The sequence below is a fragment of the Myotis nattereri genome, assembly GCF_964212035.1.
Source record: "Myotis nattereri genome assembly, chromosome: 3".
NCBI lineage: Eukaryota > Metazoa > Chordata > Mammalia > Chiroptera > Vespertilionidae > Myotis > Myotis nattereri.
In genome coordinates, this window is record NC_138077.1 from 16951670 (window position 1) to 16967579 (window position 15910).

The following is a 15910-nucleotide window of genomic DNA, read 5'->3' on the forward strand; positions in this document are numbered from 1 at the left end:
AAGTCACAAAGTCTAACGAAGGACTGTTCTACTTCTTCACAAATGACTGATTCTGCTTGTTTGGTGTTCCTGGCACAAATCTGTGGGGTGTTGGCAATTGTCTCACCAACGGTAAACTCCAGGACTTCGTTCCAAGTAGTACAAAAGTTTGTGTTGTTAGTTACACGTCCTGCTTTGTCCATCACCTATTGTTGTCTAAAAATAGCAAATGCTCATGACTCAGCTTTCTACTAAAACTTTCAGGATAAGTTGACCTTCCTTGGATTGGTTCTCTGGAAGAGACTGCATTTTGCTTCCAACCAGAACCCATGATAGACCAGGCACCTCCCATTTGTCTGGACTGAGGAGTGAGTGAGAGGCACAGTGTTTCCATGTTCCAACATGACCAGCTGGATACAGTTCATAACAATGAAGATACATCCCCCTCTCTTCTGCCCAAAAGTCCGAGGAGAATGAGGTATAGTTCATTACCAAAGAGAAACAGTTCTTCTAGTAACTAGTCCAAACCCACAAGGAATCCAGAGAATGTCCAGAGGTGAAATATTCATTTTCCAATGAGTTGCCAGGAATCCCTTTTCTCTGCAGGCTCCTTTCCCTCCCCAGTGATACCTAATCCCCTTGGTGGGGTGCTGGCTCCATCTTGGATGTGCAGAAGGCAGTATGATTCCTTGAATTCATGATGACCATTTCTCCTACACAACTCAAACTCGGTTATACTTACATTCTCCCTCATAAGAAGAGGCTTAGGCCTTTCAGAATCTTCTTATTGGAGCATTTAAAACAAAAACAAACCCTTTTGTTATAATACTAGAGGCCCAGTGCGCGAAATCTCGCGAGACCCATACCCCCCCCCCCTGCACCGTGGGACCCCGAACTCCCTCCCGCTGCTGCCGGGGGACCCTGGAGTCCTGCCCACCGTGGCTGCTGCAGGACCCATCAGTGCACCTCCTGGTGAATCTGGTCGTTGGTCCTTACAGTGTTACGGCCACAGGCCTTTTATAATATAGATTGACTATTGCTCATAGCATCATGTTCAATGTGCTTACAATTTCCTTCATTTAAGTCTATATTACAAAACCCCCTCCTCCATCAGAGGTAAAGAAAGAAGAAAAGATTTAAATATATATATATCCACTCAAGAAGTTTAAGCATGAATTAATGCCTTCTTTGAACCAGGAATTATAGAAGGGGCTGGAAATACAGAATGAATAATTCATAGGCATAATCTCAGTATCCAGAAATTAACAGGGGGTGCGGTAGGAGTGGTAAACAGACATATAAAAAATTAATGGTGGTGCAGTCCTGTAACAACTTGCATCTAGATATGAACAAAGTGTTTGTTAGCTCCGAGGAAGACGCTGGTCTCTGGGAAAGCCTGCATGTGTGGGAGGCAGGCACAAGAGCACAAAGGATAGCACTTACTTTGATTCATTTTCCTAGACTTAGCCTCCCCAGGGCCTTTTCCAAGGTGGACACATGTGGGTTCACACTCCATAGTGCTGCTTAACTCCAGTGAAACAGCCACAGCCACAGAAGGCCGAGTGGAGATGCCAGGAGGAAATGGTGACAGGGGTTTGAGTAAACTTTTGATGCTCAGACCACTGTAAGGTACATTTTTTTGCTAGAGCTGCCATAACAAAGTACCACTGACTAGAGGGCTTAAACAACAGGAATTTATTTCCTCACAGTTCTCCAGACTAGGAGTTTAAGATTAAGGTGGTGTCAGGGGTGGTGTCTTCTAAAGGCCTCTCTCCTTGGCTTGTACATGGCTGTCTTCCTCTGATGTCTGCACATGGTCATCCCTCTGTGTCTTAACCTCCTTTCCTATAAGGAAGGACACCAGTCATAATGAATTAGAATCCAACCATATGACCTAATTTTACCTTAATCACCTCTTTAAAGGCCCTATCTCCAATACAATCACATTTTTCGGCATTGGGAGGTTAGACTTGACAATGATTCTTTCCTTGACCAACCGTTGGTCCAGCTCTTCTGAGCTCTCTTTGGACTAGGCCTGACCTTGGGCTCTCATGCTCTTTCCAGTAAAGCCCATTTCTAGCAAGAATCCTGGTAGGTCAGTTTAACCAGAATCACCCGTCATCATTCAGGTGAAACAATCAACCTGGCCTGTCTTTAGCAAGAGTCCTGTTAGCTCCGTTTAGGCAGAATCCTCCCTTACCCATGATGTTTCCTCTTACTAGTTTTCCATCCACTGACTCCCCACTCCTACTTCTTGGCTACAAATTCCCATATTTCCTTGTATTTGGGGTTGAGGCAATCTCTCTCCCCTAATACAAAATCCCATCATAGTGGTCCTTATCTCTATTGTGATAGTCCCCCTGAATAAAGTCTGCCTTACTGTTGTTTAACAAGTGTAGAGAATCATTTCTCTTTAATAGACTTTAACATAGGAATTTGGGGGAGGGGACAAATTCAGATCATAAAGTAAGATCCTGAAACTTAAGGGAAGGTATGGTAAGGAAGCTCCAGTCATAAGCTTCTCCTTCAGGAAACAGGGAGAGATAGATAGAGATAGAGATAGAGATAGAGATAGAGATAGAGATAGAGATAGAGATAGAGACAGAAAGATAGAGAGAGATTCCTGTAAGAGAACATAGATTGATTGGACAACCTGGGTGGGGAGAAGGGAACAAAGTACTTGTTTGTCATCCTGTAGGATGACACTTCTGTTTGGATTAGGAAAAATAAACCTAAAGTAAAAACAACATCAACAAATGTTATAGCATTATGCCATATGTATTTCATAGCAATTGAAACTCCTACTATCATTTCACCACCAAAGAATCATTTTTGTAATTATTATCAGTTATCGATTGCCTACTTGTTCAGTCCAGCAGAGAAGTTAAGGGCAAGGGCCCTAGAGTGAGAGATCACTTACCATGTGACCTTAAACAATTCAATTTCTCTGCACCTTAATTTCTCATCTGAAAAATTTGAATGACTATGTCTTCCTTAGAGGGTTGTAGTGAGGAGGATATGAGATCATAAAGATTATTGTTATTAATATTTTTCAGGGACTACATATAGTAGGTGTTCTATATATTTTATCTGTTTTAATCTCCTAAAAATAGTCCTATGAGCCCTAACCGGTTTGGCTCAGTGGATAGAGCGTTGGCCTGCGGATTGAAGGGTTCCAGGTTCGATTCTGGTCAAGGGCATGTACCTTGGTTGCAGGCACATACCCAGTAGGGAGTGTGCAGGAGGCAGCTGATAGATGCTTCTAACTCTCTATCCCTCTCCCTTCTTCTCTACATAAAATATTTTTTTAAAGTCCTATGAGGAGACTATAGGACTATCGCCAGCCCCACAGCCTTCCTGAATCCCACCTACTCCTACTATCAGTGATGACAATTTCCATGAGGAGATTCATGAGAGCTTTGCTCCCCCAAACTAATGAAAAGAGTAGCTTCAAGATGATTTCCTTCCTCAGTTCTTTGGATGGTGCATTCTATCCTGTGCGTAGCTGCTCTCCTGGCACAGTTTCTATGACAACCTGTCTCTGGGATATTTTTCTGCTCATCCATACTACTCATGGCTCTTCTTGTTACAAAAATAAATAAATAAATCCATCAAATAAAGCCTTATATCAAGGTTTTGTTCATGGGGAATCTCAGAAAGGATCCATAATGCTACATCAACCAAGGAAGTAATTGCTTTCAATTGTTCTTGTGTAAATGTTATAAAGCCCTATATACTCTCACTCTCTCCAGACAATAACTGGAAACATACAATTAGATTCCATAGTTACTAGTACAACACAAAGCAGAGGTACAGTTTCATTCTGATGTTGGAGCTTTCTTAAAATCTTTTTCTGGATGTTTCTTTTGGTTTTATCGTTTGTCATAATATATTTTACAATACCACAGTATGTAAACACTGTGAACTTTGTACCTACAATTTAACTCTAATCTATACCCTAGGAATCAATAAGCATATGAAGTGGTTTAATAGAGTTAACACCCTAACAATTGGCCAGGTGGCATTCAAAAGTATTCTTGTCAAAATCAACACCAGAAATTCATTATTTATCATGTTCCAGGCCAATAATTCATACCATGGGGACAGCTCCTAAGACCCTGTACCTCTCCCCATCAGTGGACAATCCTGTCATCTGGTCTGACTAAAAGGCCTGATGCTCCTTCTGTCAGCACACGCCTGTCTTCATCTTGGAGAGAGCCTTTCATGAAGGGCTGGTCATTGTGTCAAGTTTGTGTGTTTTTTTTAATATATTTTATTGATTTTTTACAGAGAGGAAGGGAGAGAGATATAGAATTAGAAACATTGATCAGCTGCCTCCTGCACATCTCCTACTGGGGATGTGCCCGCAACCAAGGTATACATGCCCTCGACCGGAATCGAACCTGGGACCTTTCAGTCCACAGGCTGACGCTCTATCCACTGAGCCAAACCGGTTTCGGCATTTTGTGTCAAGTTTTGAGTCTGAAAATATTCCAAGTATACACAGGCAGGATGATTGTTTTGTGCCTGGTTGCTAACAAATATTTGTCTGCTTAGAACATTATGGTCTGAAATGTGCTTTTGCTACAACTGCCTGATAGAAAGATGGTAAGTTGGAAACACAGAGTTGTCATCCCCTCTAAGTGCTGGAGCGTTCTAATGAAGTCTCAAGTGATCTGACATTCATGGAATGGCAAACTGGGTTAAGCTGGTTCAAATTCTCATCCTCTGTTCTTTGACATATACCTCATAATAATCCTGTGTACTTGAATTTCCTTCTGCCACACTAGCATTTTCTTCATTAATAGGCTTATTGACCTTTATACAAGTGCAGTCTACTGGTTAGAATACCATGTTCAGGCAATGCGGAAATGCTCTGGTTTCCATAACCACCACTCAGGTACTGAGTCATAAATCCTCATGCTGGCTCCCAGATTCACCTCCCCCCCCCCTCCTTTAAATAGACTTTATTTTTTAGAGCAGTTTTAGGTTCATAGCAAAATTGAGCGGAAGGTCCTAAGATTTCCCATTACCCTCTGTCCTCACATATACATGCAACCTCCCCCACTATCAACATCCCCCACCAGAGTGGTACATTTGTTGCAGTTGGTGAACTTACATTGACACATCATTATCATCCAAAGTCCACAGTGACATTGGGGTTCAGCCTTGGGGTCATATAGTCTATGGGTTTTGATAAATGTATAATGACACATCCACCATTACAGCATCATACAGAATAGATTAGATTCAATGGCCAAAAATCATCTGTGTTTCACCTATTTATCCTTCAACATATGAATTGGGACAGGGGATGACCTCCCCCGACCCCCCACCCTAGCAACCACTAATTTTGTTGTTTCTATAGTTTTCCCTTTTCCAGAATGTCATGTAGTTCAAATCACACAGTGTTTAGCCTTCTCAGATTGACTTTTTTTTCCACTTAGTAATATGCATTTAAGGTCCCTCCATGTCTTTTTATGGCTTGATAGCTCATTTTATTTTAGTGCTGAAAAATATTTCATTGTCTGGATGAACCATGGTTTGTTTTTCCATTCACCTACTGAAGGACATTTTGGTTGCTTCCAAGTTTTGACATTTTGACTAAAGCTGCTACAAACATTCATGTGCAGAATTTTGTGTGGACAGGGTTTTCAGCTCCCTCAGGTAAATAAATTCTAAGGAATTTGATTGCTGGATCATATAGTAAGATTATTATTCAGTTTTATAAGAGACTGCCAAACTGTCTTCCAAAGTGTCTGTACGCTTTTGCATTCTGACCAGTAATGAATGAGAGTTCTTGTTACTCCACATCCTCGCCAGCATTTGGTGTTGTCAGTTTTATGGATTTTGGCCATTCTCATAGATATGTAGTGGTATTTCCTTGTTGTTTAACTTTACATTTTCCTAATAACATATAAAGTAGAGGATCTTTTGTTATGCTTACTAGCTATTTGTATATCTTCTTTGGTGAGGTGTCTACAAGGTCTTTTGCAATTTTTTTTTCAGTCATGATGTTTATTTTCTTATTGTTCAGTTTTAAGAGTATATTTTGAATAACAATCTTTTATTAGATGTGTCTTTTGCAAAGATTTTTCTCCCAGCCTGTGTCTTTTCTTGTCACTCTCATGGCAAGACTAATTTTCAATGAAGTGAAAATGCATATATTTGCTTGTGTATGGAACTTACATACATTTACTAGCTCTTTTATTCATTCAGCATGTATTTATTAAGCACCTGCTAAGTATGAGCACTGTGCCTGGCATGAAGTAACCAACATGGATATGGGGTTGCATATGCCTCTAAGACATAATGGCTCATATTTAAATCTTCAAACTTGTATTCATATCCTTTGTGATTTAGCCTCTGAAATATTATGGAGCCTGTCCTCTCCTCTTTATTCCCAGAGACTATCCTGATTACTCTCCTTATCATGTCAGATGATCACACCTAACTTGATTCTTTTTCAACTGGGTCTCCCCCTTCCAGTTCCTCCTCTACATAGTTGATAGTTAGCCTTCTAAAATTTAGATACAACCAGCTTATATTCCTGGTTTAAAAATTGTATATGACCCACAGTTGTAGTGGGTATCAGTTTTGTTCTGCAACAACAGAGTGCAGGAGACAGCACTTCTCTTAACGTCTCTAGAATAGTTAAATTATGCTGAGTCCTCTTCTATTTAGTCAATGAAAAACCCAATTTCAGTCTTTTTATTGGGCTCCTTCCATCCACCAACGATCTTCTGAAATTTAGAAGAATCTAATAACAGGATATTCAAGAACGGGCTCTCTGCTCTTAGTTTACAATGCTTACCTCTCATCCTCACCTTGACTGTATCCAGGTGGTCCTATGAAAGTAGATATTGCCAAGCCTGCCTCTTTAGAAATATTTGGTTTCTGGCCAGCAAAGCAAAAGAAGCTGAGATAAGGAAAAGGAAAAGTTAGGTGCCTTCTATAGTGGTAGAAGTTAAAAAAATATATGTAAAACAAGAGACACAAAACCACTAGGTAATATTTCAAATTATCCTGCTTCATGGAGAGAGTCCAATTCCTTAGCATGGCTACAGGTCATAGCTACACTTCGCAGTTTCACCTTCATCCCATGATGTGCTGCAGCCGTGCACACCAGCTCTTGAGAGCCAAGTGCTAGATTTTTAGGAATGTTGTGAGCCAGTTGTTAAGCATGGCTCTTATTAAAAATTAAACAATATAAATATCACTTCCCATCTCCCTTGGAGAGCCTCGCCATCCCCATTCAAGCCCCCAAAACACTTTGTAAGTACTTGTATTACAACACATCTGACATTGTCCCGAATTCTTGTTTTTACTAAAATATCCCCAGACTATGAGCTTGTCAGTAAGATATTTCATTAGGAATTCAATAATTGTTTGGTGAGTGAATGAGAGAATGACTCTTGGAGGTTAAAACCTAGTTCCTTCCTGATACCTTGGGATTACCCCTCTACTCAGCAGCACTCAGTTTCCCAACTCAAGCTTTACATACCTAGGACTCGGAGTCCTTCCATTTTTTGAGCACTCATCCCAGGAAAAGCTTGGTTTCCCTCCATAAGAGATCTGGCTTTCATTCTCCAAAGGCTTTTACTCTGGGGGAGGGTCAAAATGTGATAAAGAATATAAGTAGTAAAGAAACAAAAAATGTTTAACAATTCACTAATGTACAGAAAGCAAATGACAAGTCTCCACATGCACATATTAATGCCCCGTGGTACATGAGCCTAAAATGAAATGTCCATGTGGCTGGTTGGTGAGCCAGCCCAGGGCTCTCTGCAGCCCAATTGGTATTTCGGAGGCACAGAGCGAATATGCTGAAAACTGTGAGACTGGCTGACAGGCGGGTGGGTGGGCAGGGGTGCCGATGGGCAAAATGGCCCGAAGGGCTGCTCGTCACATAGACATACCTGGGAAACACCTTTTAGAAGAGAATGTCCTGAACATTCTGGAAGGTTCAGGTCAGAAATGTGTCAAAGACTGGACAAAACAACGGTTGCGAACCATTGCTTTTGATTTTAGGTTGCGCCACCTCGAGTACGGAACCGCTTAACCTAATTTCTGATTCCACAAACAGCTTTGGGGAAATCGTCGTTGCTTTGCCTTAATCTTCCCAGAACAAGAACCAAACATCCCTGAGGACACCAAATGACGCCGGCACCCCACCGCCACGCCGGCACCGGCAAAGATGCAGACTATTTGCAGAGAGCACGCCGCCTCTGCTGTGAGTGGGCAATGAACTACCAGGGAGATGCGTGCTGCCTGCCTGGAGACAGGGTTGCTAGGTGCCTCTGAAGTAGTGAGACCGAGAGGTGTGCATTATTTCCCCCACACTTCTTATTTTACACAGTGACAGTTGTAGCCTGGAAACAAAAGTGAGCAATAGCGTCTGTGGTATGAGAAATAATGGCCCGCCAAGGGCCCTGTGGGGCAGAAGGAGCAGGGTTGAGGCTTTTATCAAGAGCAGGAGAAAAAAAAGTAATGTGATTTGGTTTCACCATAATTGCTTAAGCAGCCTGGGTGAGAACTAATTATGAGTTCATCTGGCTCCGGAGAAACCCCCCTCTTTCCCTCTCCAGGATGGTACTAAAATATCAGCATTGCGTCACCAGAAATCACTCCCATTGGTGGCCTTTCTTAAGGAGAGCGGCGGCTCTGTGTCTCTGAAAGTCACTGGAATCTGAGTAGACCTGGGAATTTATAGCTTCCCAAGGCAAAGAAAATAGTCCTGGCACTCACTTGTCACTTGGAAACTCTGAGTGCTTACCCATTATTATATCATAGAGGAAGTTTTGCTTTAAAAAATGTGGGAGCGATGAAATGCAGAGAAGAAAAGGAAGAGACAAATTCCAGGCCCTACGTCACTACAACAGCCCTGCCAGCATTAGACTAGGGTTTCAGAACCAGGATGTTCATTGATGATATCTTGACACTCCAGGGCTCTCGCCAGGCTCCAATGGCCCTAAAGAGACAAGTACGTCTGCTCAGATAGTTGGTCGCCTCATTCTCAAAAGTGCAGAGCTAACATTGGAAGTCAGCAGGATAGAACTTGAATTCCATCTAGGTTAGTAGACCAATGACAAACCTAGATGAACGCTAAGTAATGGACTCTATGTGAGTTCTGAGAACGAGGCGAGTTGAATTGGGGTAGCAGGAAGAGCATGGGCTTAAATCCGGGTTTAAGTTGGGTTCAGATGCTTAACACGGCTATATGTAAGTTACTTGCCTTCTCTGAGTGTCAGATTCAACTGAGAAATGAGATAAAAACATCAGTACTTTTGCAGTATCTATGTAAGGATGAGAAATATGTAAAGTGTCTACATGGCACTTGGGACAGAAGATGTACAAGATAAATGGTAGCATATGTCCCCAATCTCTCTCAATGAGAAAGCCTAACCTGAGTGCCTCTACAAGAGTGGCCCTGTGCAGTTTACAAAGACCAGCCCTGGTTGGTTTGCTCAGTGGTTAGAGCATCAGTCCCCCGTGGACCAAAGGATCTTGGGTTTGATTTCCGGTCAAGGGCACGTACCTCGGTTGCAGGCTCCATTCCCGGCCCCTGGGTAGGAGTGCATGTGGAGGCAACCAACTGATGTGTCTTTCTCACATCAATGTTTCTCTCTCTCTCTCCCCACTGCCCCCCTCCACTCTCTCTAAAAAATCAATGGAAAAAATATCCTCGGGTGAGGATTAAAAAAAGACATACCGAACATGACTTTTGTCTTCTGAACCATCACAATTCAGTTAGATGAGGAGAGCAGTGGAGGTGGAGGGGAATTAAAAACTGTCTGAAGCAAGCAGCAGCAAAACACTATAGAATTAGATTCTAAATCACGCAGTGCAAATTCCACATGGGGTAGGAGTTCAGGGAAAAGGAAGAACAATGTGGGTGGAGCAATAACTTCAACCAGAACTTGAACAGAAAAATAGACACAAATGGGATTTCCCAGCCGCTAAAATTTACACACAAATCAAACTGTTGATTTAATAAAAACAGAAAACCAATCCACCGAGAAGAGACTCATTTTAGCATCCAAAAGACTCTCTAGGCTCACCTGAGGAGCCATCTTTATTTTGCAAGAAAAGTCAGCTACCTACTGTTAGGAAATGAGGAGCAGAAATAAACCATCCAACTCCATTAAAAGTCCAAACTGTAATACAAGTTTAAAATGTATGACTTTATAAATGAGTTAAATGGCTTACTCTGCCCATGACTGTGTTGATCTCCCTTGTCATAGATTCCTTTAAATACATATTGGACTTATGCCCAATTCCATCTAAACATGGATGAACAATAAATAGCATCTCATTTTCTGTAATTCATAGTAATTTGAATTTGCACCCCCAGGAAAATCCAACCTTCATAGTTTGAGAAAAGGAGGGAAAACACAATAACACTGATTATGTATTTAAGTTACACCCATGCTTTATATTTTGTACAGATTTGCCTAAATACCATCTGAACTTGAATATAAATAATATTTTCTCCAAAAGTTATGCCATAGAAATAAAAATAATTGCCCTATATTTGAGTCTTTATAAAGTCTCTCATATTATAGGAGGTCTATTCAATTATTTTGAAAAGCTAATTGCAGTGCGGGCAAGGGGGAGAGATCAACCAAAGGACTTGTATGCATGCATATAAACATAACCAATGGACGCAGACACTAGGAGGGTGAGGGCATGAACGGGTTTGGTGTGTGTGTGGGGGGGGGGATAAGGACACATATGTAATAATTAATAAAGAAAAAAAGAAAGAAAAGCTAATTGCATATCTACACTAATAAAAGAGAAAAATGGTAATTGGCGTACGACGATACCCTTTTCATTGGCTAATCAGGGCTATATGCAAATTAACTGCCAACTAAGATTGGCAGTTAACTGCCAACAAGATGGCGGCTAATTTGCATATGTAGGCACAATGCAGGGAGGCGAAAGGGAAAGCAGGAAGAAGCCCCCTGCCACTGACAGTGATCGAAAACCCAGGGGGGGAGCTAAGAGCTGGGGGGCAGGGCAAAGGTGGCCCCAGGCCCCAGGGCCCCAGGGCCCCAGCCATGATCGGAGAATCAGGCGCCTTTGCCGCCCTGGCCAGTGATAGCAGGAAGTAGGGGTGTAGCCAGCGATGGGAGCTGGGCACGGTCGAAGCTGGCAGTCCCGGGAGCTAGGGGTCCCTTGCCTGGGCCTAAAGCGAAGCCCACGATCGCGGGGCCGCAGCAGCTGTGGGTCCCCGCTGCCCGGGCTGGACGCCTAGGCCAGAGGTGTTAGGCCTGGGCAGGGGCAGAGCCTGCAACTGCGGGGAGCTGGGGGTCCCCTGCCCAGGCCTGACACCTCTGCCGGAGGCCTCAGGCCTGGTCAAGGGGCCGATTCGGTGATTGGTGATCGGAGGGTGATGAGGGTCAACTCCTCTGGCCAAGGCATCAGGCCTGGGTCAGAGGCATCAGGCTTGGGCGGGGGGTGGAGCAAGCGATAAGAGGGAGATGGGGGTCCCCTGCCCAGGCATGATTCCTGGGCCAGAGGCCTGAGGCCTGGGCAGGGGCCAGAGCCAGTGATCGGGGAGAGATGGGGGTCCCCTGTCCAAGCCTGACACCTCTGGTGGAGGCGTCAGGCCTGGGCAAGGGGCCGATCAGGTGATCAGAGGGTGATGGGGGTCTACGCCTCTGGCTGAGGCATCAGGCCTGGGCAAGGGGCAGAGCCAGCAATCGGAGGGGTCTGGGGGTCCCCTGCCCAGGCCTGATGCCTGGGCCAGAGACATCAGGCCTGGGCTGGGGGCAGAACCAGTGATCGGGGGGGAAATGAGGGTCCCCTGCCCAGGCCTGACATCTCTGTCAGAGGCGTCAGGCCTGGGCAAGGGGCTGATCCTGCGATTGGAGGGTGATGGGGGGTCAACGCCTGAGGGCTCCCAGTATGTGAGAGGGGGCAGGCTGGGCTGAGGGACACTCCCCCCCCCCCACCCAGTGCACGAATTTCGTGCATTGGGCCCCTAGTATCTAAATAAAAGGTATAATTGTTCTCCAATTTTTCTTAGAGCTAAAAAGGCTCACCTTATATTTGAACCTGTACTTCATCTCTCCTGTTATGAAAGGCCTATTCAATTATCCAGATTCAGCCTCAATAAGTGCGAGTTCAAATGCTTGTAGAAGTCAGCTAAAAAAACAGGCAAAAATATTTTATATAGATTTGAAATTATTGCTAGAGGTATGAATTCTAAATTATAACAGTCACTGTTAATAATTCTTTTAAAGATCAACTTAAAAAGTAGTATAGTAACCCTAACCAGTTTGGCTCAGTAGATAGAGCGTCGGCCTGAGGACGGAAAGGTCTTGGATTTGATTCTGGTCAAGGGTATGTACCTTGGTTGCGGGCTGGATCCCCAGTAGGGGGCATGCAGAAGGCAGCTGATTGATATTTCTAACTCTCTATCCCTCTCCCTTCCTCTCTGTAAAATGAATAGTAATTTTTTTTTTAAAAAAAAAGGCAGTGTAGTAAGTGATTCGATTGGAAAGATTATAAATGTAAACCCATGGTATGAACTAAATGTTTGTGTCTCCCCAAAATTCATATTTTAAAATCCTAACCCCAAACATGATGGTATTAGGAGGTACAGCCTTTGGAAGGTGATTAGATCATGAGCCCTCATGAACAGGATTAGTGTCCTCACCAAACACCAAATCTGCCAGCACCTTGTTATTGAATTTCCTGGTCTCCAGAACTGTGAGAAATAAATGTTGGCTGTTAAGCCATTCAGTCTATGATATTTTTGTTATAGCAGCCTGAACAAACTAAAACAACACACATATGACATAAACTAACTGTGGAGTAAAGGTGACTGAGTGACTGAAGAATACTCATTTGTTTTTATACTTTTCTGAAACCCCATGAAAACATGGTAAAGAATTTTTGCCCCCAGGACATCAAGTAATAAGGACAAAGAATGAGGAAAGGAGAGAACCAAGATGGCAGCATAGGTTAACGCCGGAGTTTGCTGCTTTGAACAACTACTTCAAAAGTGAAACTAAAAGACAGAAGGGACATCACCCAGAACCACTGGAACACTGGCTGAGTGGAAGTCCTACAACTAGGAGGAAAGAGAAACCCATACGGACACTCAGAGGAGGTGCAGTGCTGAAGTCAAATTCTGAGGTGCAGAGTGCGCGGAGCCGGCTGGCGGCGGAGGGCGCGGTTGGCGTTTTCAATCAGGAGGGAGTCGCAGACTCTGAGCTCCAGATCCGGGCGAGTCTTTAGGGACCCAGACTCAAACGGGAGAAGCGGGACTGCCTGGCTTCGGTCAGAGCGAGTGCAGCTTTCTCTCCGAGGTTTGCAGCAGTCGCTGGGACTCAGAAAGGCAGAGCCCCTTGGGACAGGACTGAGAGCCGCCATAACTGCTCTCTCCGGCCCACCCTGTTGATCCTGTGCGACCCCCCCCCCCCCCCCGCCCAAGCCCTGCACAGAGGCATTTGCCGGATAGCCTCAGGCAAACGCCAGATTAGCACCTCCCTAGAGGACAGAACTTCTCTCACTGCAGACACAGCTGATTCCCACAGCCACTTGGCCTGGAGCTCAAATCCCCCCTAGTATTAGCTACAACAATCAAGGCTTAACTACAAGACTGCGCACAAAGACCACTAGGGGGTGCACCAAGAAAGCATAACAAAATGCGGAGACAAAGAAACAGGACAAAATTGTCAATGGAAGATCTAGAGTTCAGAACCACACTTTTAAGGTCTCTCAAGAACTGTTTAGAAGCCGCCGATAAACTTAATGAGATCTACAAGAAAACTAATGAGACCCTCGATGTTATATTGGGGAACCAACTAGAAATTAAGCATACACTGACTGAAATAAAGAATATTATGCAGACTCCCGACAGCGGAACAGAGGAGCGCAAGAATCAAGTCAATGATTTGAAATGCGAGGAAGCAAAAAACACCCAACCGGAAAAGCAAAATGAAAAAAGAATCCAAAAATGCGAGGATAGTGTAAGGAGCCTCTGGGACAGCTTCAGGCGTACCAACATCAGAATTATAGGGGTGCCAGAAGATGAGAGAGAGCAAGATATTGAAAACCTATTTGAAGAAATAATGACAGAAAACTTCCCCTACCTGGTGAAAGAAATGGACTTACAGGTCCAAGAAGCGCGGAGAACCCCAAACAAAAGGAATCCAAAGAGGACCACACCAAGACACATCATAATTAAAATGCCAAGAGCAAAAGATAAAGAGAGAATCTTAAAAACAGCAAGAGAAAGAAACTCAGTTACCTACAAGGGAATACCCATACGACTGTCAGCTGATTTCTCAACAGAAACTTTGCAGGCCAGAAGGGAGTGGCAAGAAATATTCAAAGTGATGAATACCAAGAACCTACAACCAAGATTACTTTATCCAGCAAAGCTATCATTCAGAATTGAAGGTCACATAAAGAGCTTCACAGATAAGGAAAAGCTAAAGGAGTTCATCACCACCAAACCAGGATTATATGAAATGCTGAAAGGTATCCTTTAAGAAGAGGAAGAGGAAGAAAAAGGTAAAGATACAAATTATGAACAACAAATATGCATCTATCAACAAGTGAATCTAAGAATCAAGTGAATAAATAATCCGATGAACAGAATGAACTGGTGATTATAATAGAATCAGGGACATAGAAAGGGAATGGACTGACTATTCTTGGGGGAGGGGGGAAGGGGTGTGGGAGATGTGGGAAGAGACTGGACAAAAATCGTGCACCTATGGATGAGGACAGTGGGTGGGGAGTGAGGGCGGAGGGTGGGGCGGGAACTGGGAGGAGGGGAGTTATGGGGGGGAAAAAGAGGAACAAATGTAATAATCTGAACAATAAAGATTTAATTTAAAAAAAAAAAAAAAGAATGAGGAAAGGCATGACAGCCTCAACATTTGAAAGTTGAGAAGATTAATGAAAGGTAACTGATGTGCCAGATCCCAGAGTGATGGATCCCAAGATGGCAGAGAAGCTGAGAAGCATTTGATTTCACACAAGTCTTGAGAGCTGGACGTACTAGGCAGCTCAGGAAGTGGACTGAAGGTAGAACAGAAACCATGAAGCAATTAGAGCCTCAGAACTCCTCTCTACTCCCAGCAAAAGCCTAGAAGTTTATTTTTTGAAAAAGCTAAAACAGAGGGCTCTAGGAGAGCTGAGGGGCGGCAATACAGGACAGAAAACTAAGATTAGAGTGTGTTGGCATATTGAAAACAAAACTTATCCCTGCCCCCTTATGCTCTTCCTCTACCTGGTTCTCAGAATGCTAGCAATTTGGCCAGAAAGCAGCTCAAAGCGATTTCTCTAATGAATCCAACCAAATTCACTCACACTCTCTCTCTCACACACACACACACACACACACACACACACACACACACACACACTTCAAAAAGAAAGCCTGGACTTGCATTGTTCAATATAGTAGAGACAGGAATTTTAGAGATAGGACAGGCAGTATCAGGAGATAAGGAGGGTTCATGGGAGAGGAATGCATATGTGAAAAGCAAAAATAGCTCTAAGACGCCAGAATATTTTCACAGAGGATAAAGAAAAGTCACAGGATACCGGGAAGAGGGAAACATTTTCACAGAGGATAGAGGAATGTTGCAAGATAAGGGGGAGAGAAAGAGGAGGGCACCACATGGGTTTTGAGCTTTGAAACTGATACTATGTAGCAGAGTGACCAATGAGGAAAGCATGGGGATCCTAAGTTAAGGAAGGGTCCAGTTAGAAAGGGTCATGTTCAGACAAAGAGCTACAGCCTTTATAAACCTGGAGACAAAGAGACAAAGAAAATTTTTTGGATTTAGATTTTTTCCCATTAGACTCTAATGATTAGAGAGAGAGAGAGAGAGAGAGAGAGAGAGAGAGAGAGAGAGAGTAGGTTTTTCCCATTTGGGGACCCCTCCCCAGAGAGAGTTTGTAT

General features: G+C 43.5%; 1 long non-coding RNA gene across 1 annotated transcript in view; it reads right to left on the reverse strand.

The window, feature by feature from the left end:
• Positions 1-1685: 1685 nt before the first annotated feature.
• LOC308516780 overlaps positions 1686-15910 on the reverse strand; it is a 39571-nt gene continuing 25346 nt past the window's right edge. The window contains exons 2-4 of the long non-coding RNA XR_013995786.1: positions 7484-7583; positions 6794-6898; positions 1686-1824 (exon numbers count right to left, since the gene is read on the reverse strand). This is a non-coding gene — a long non-coding RNA (uncharacterized lncRNA). The remainder of the gene's footprint in view (positions 1825-6793; positions 6899-7483; positions 7584-15910) is intronic.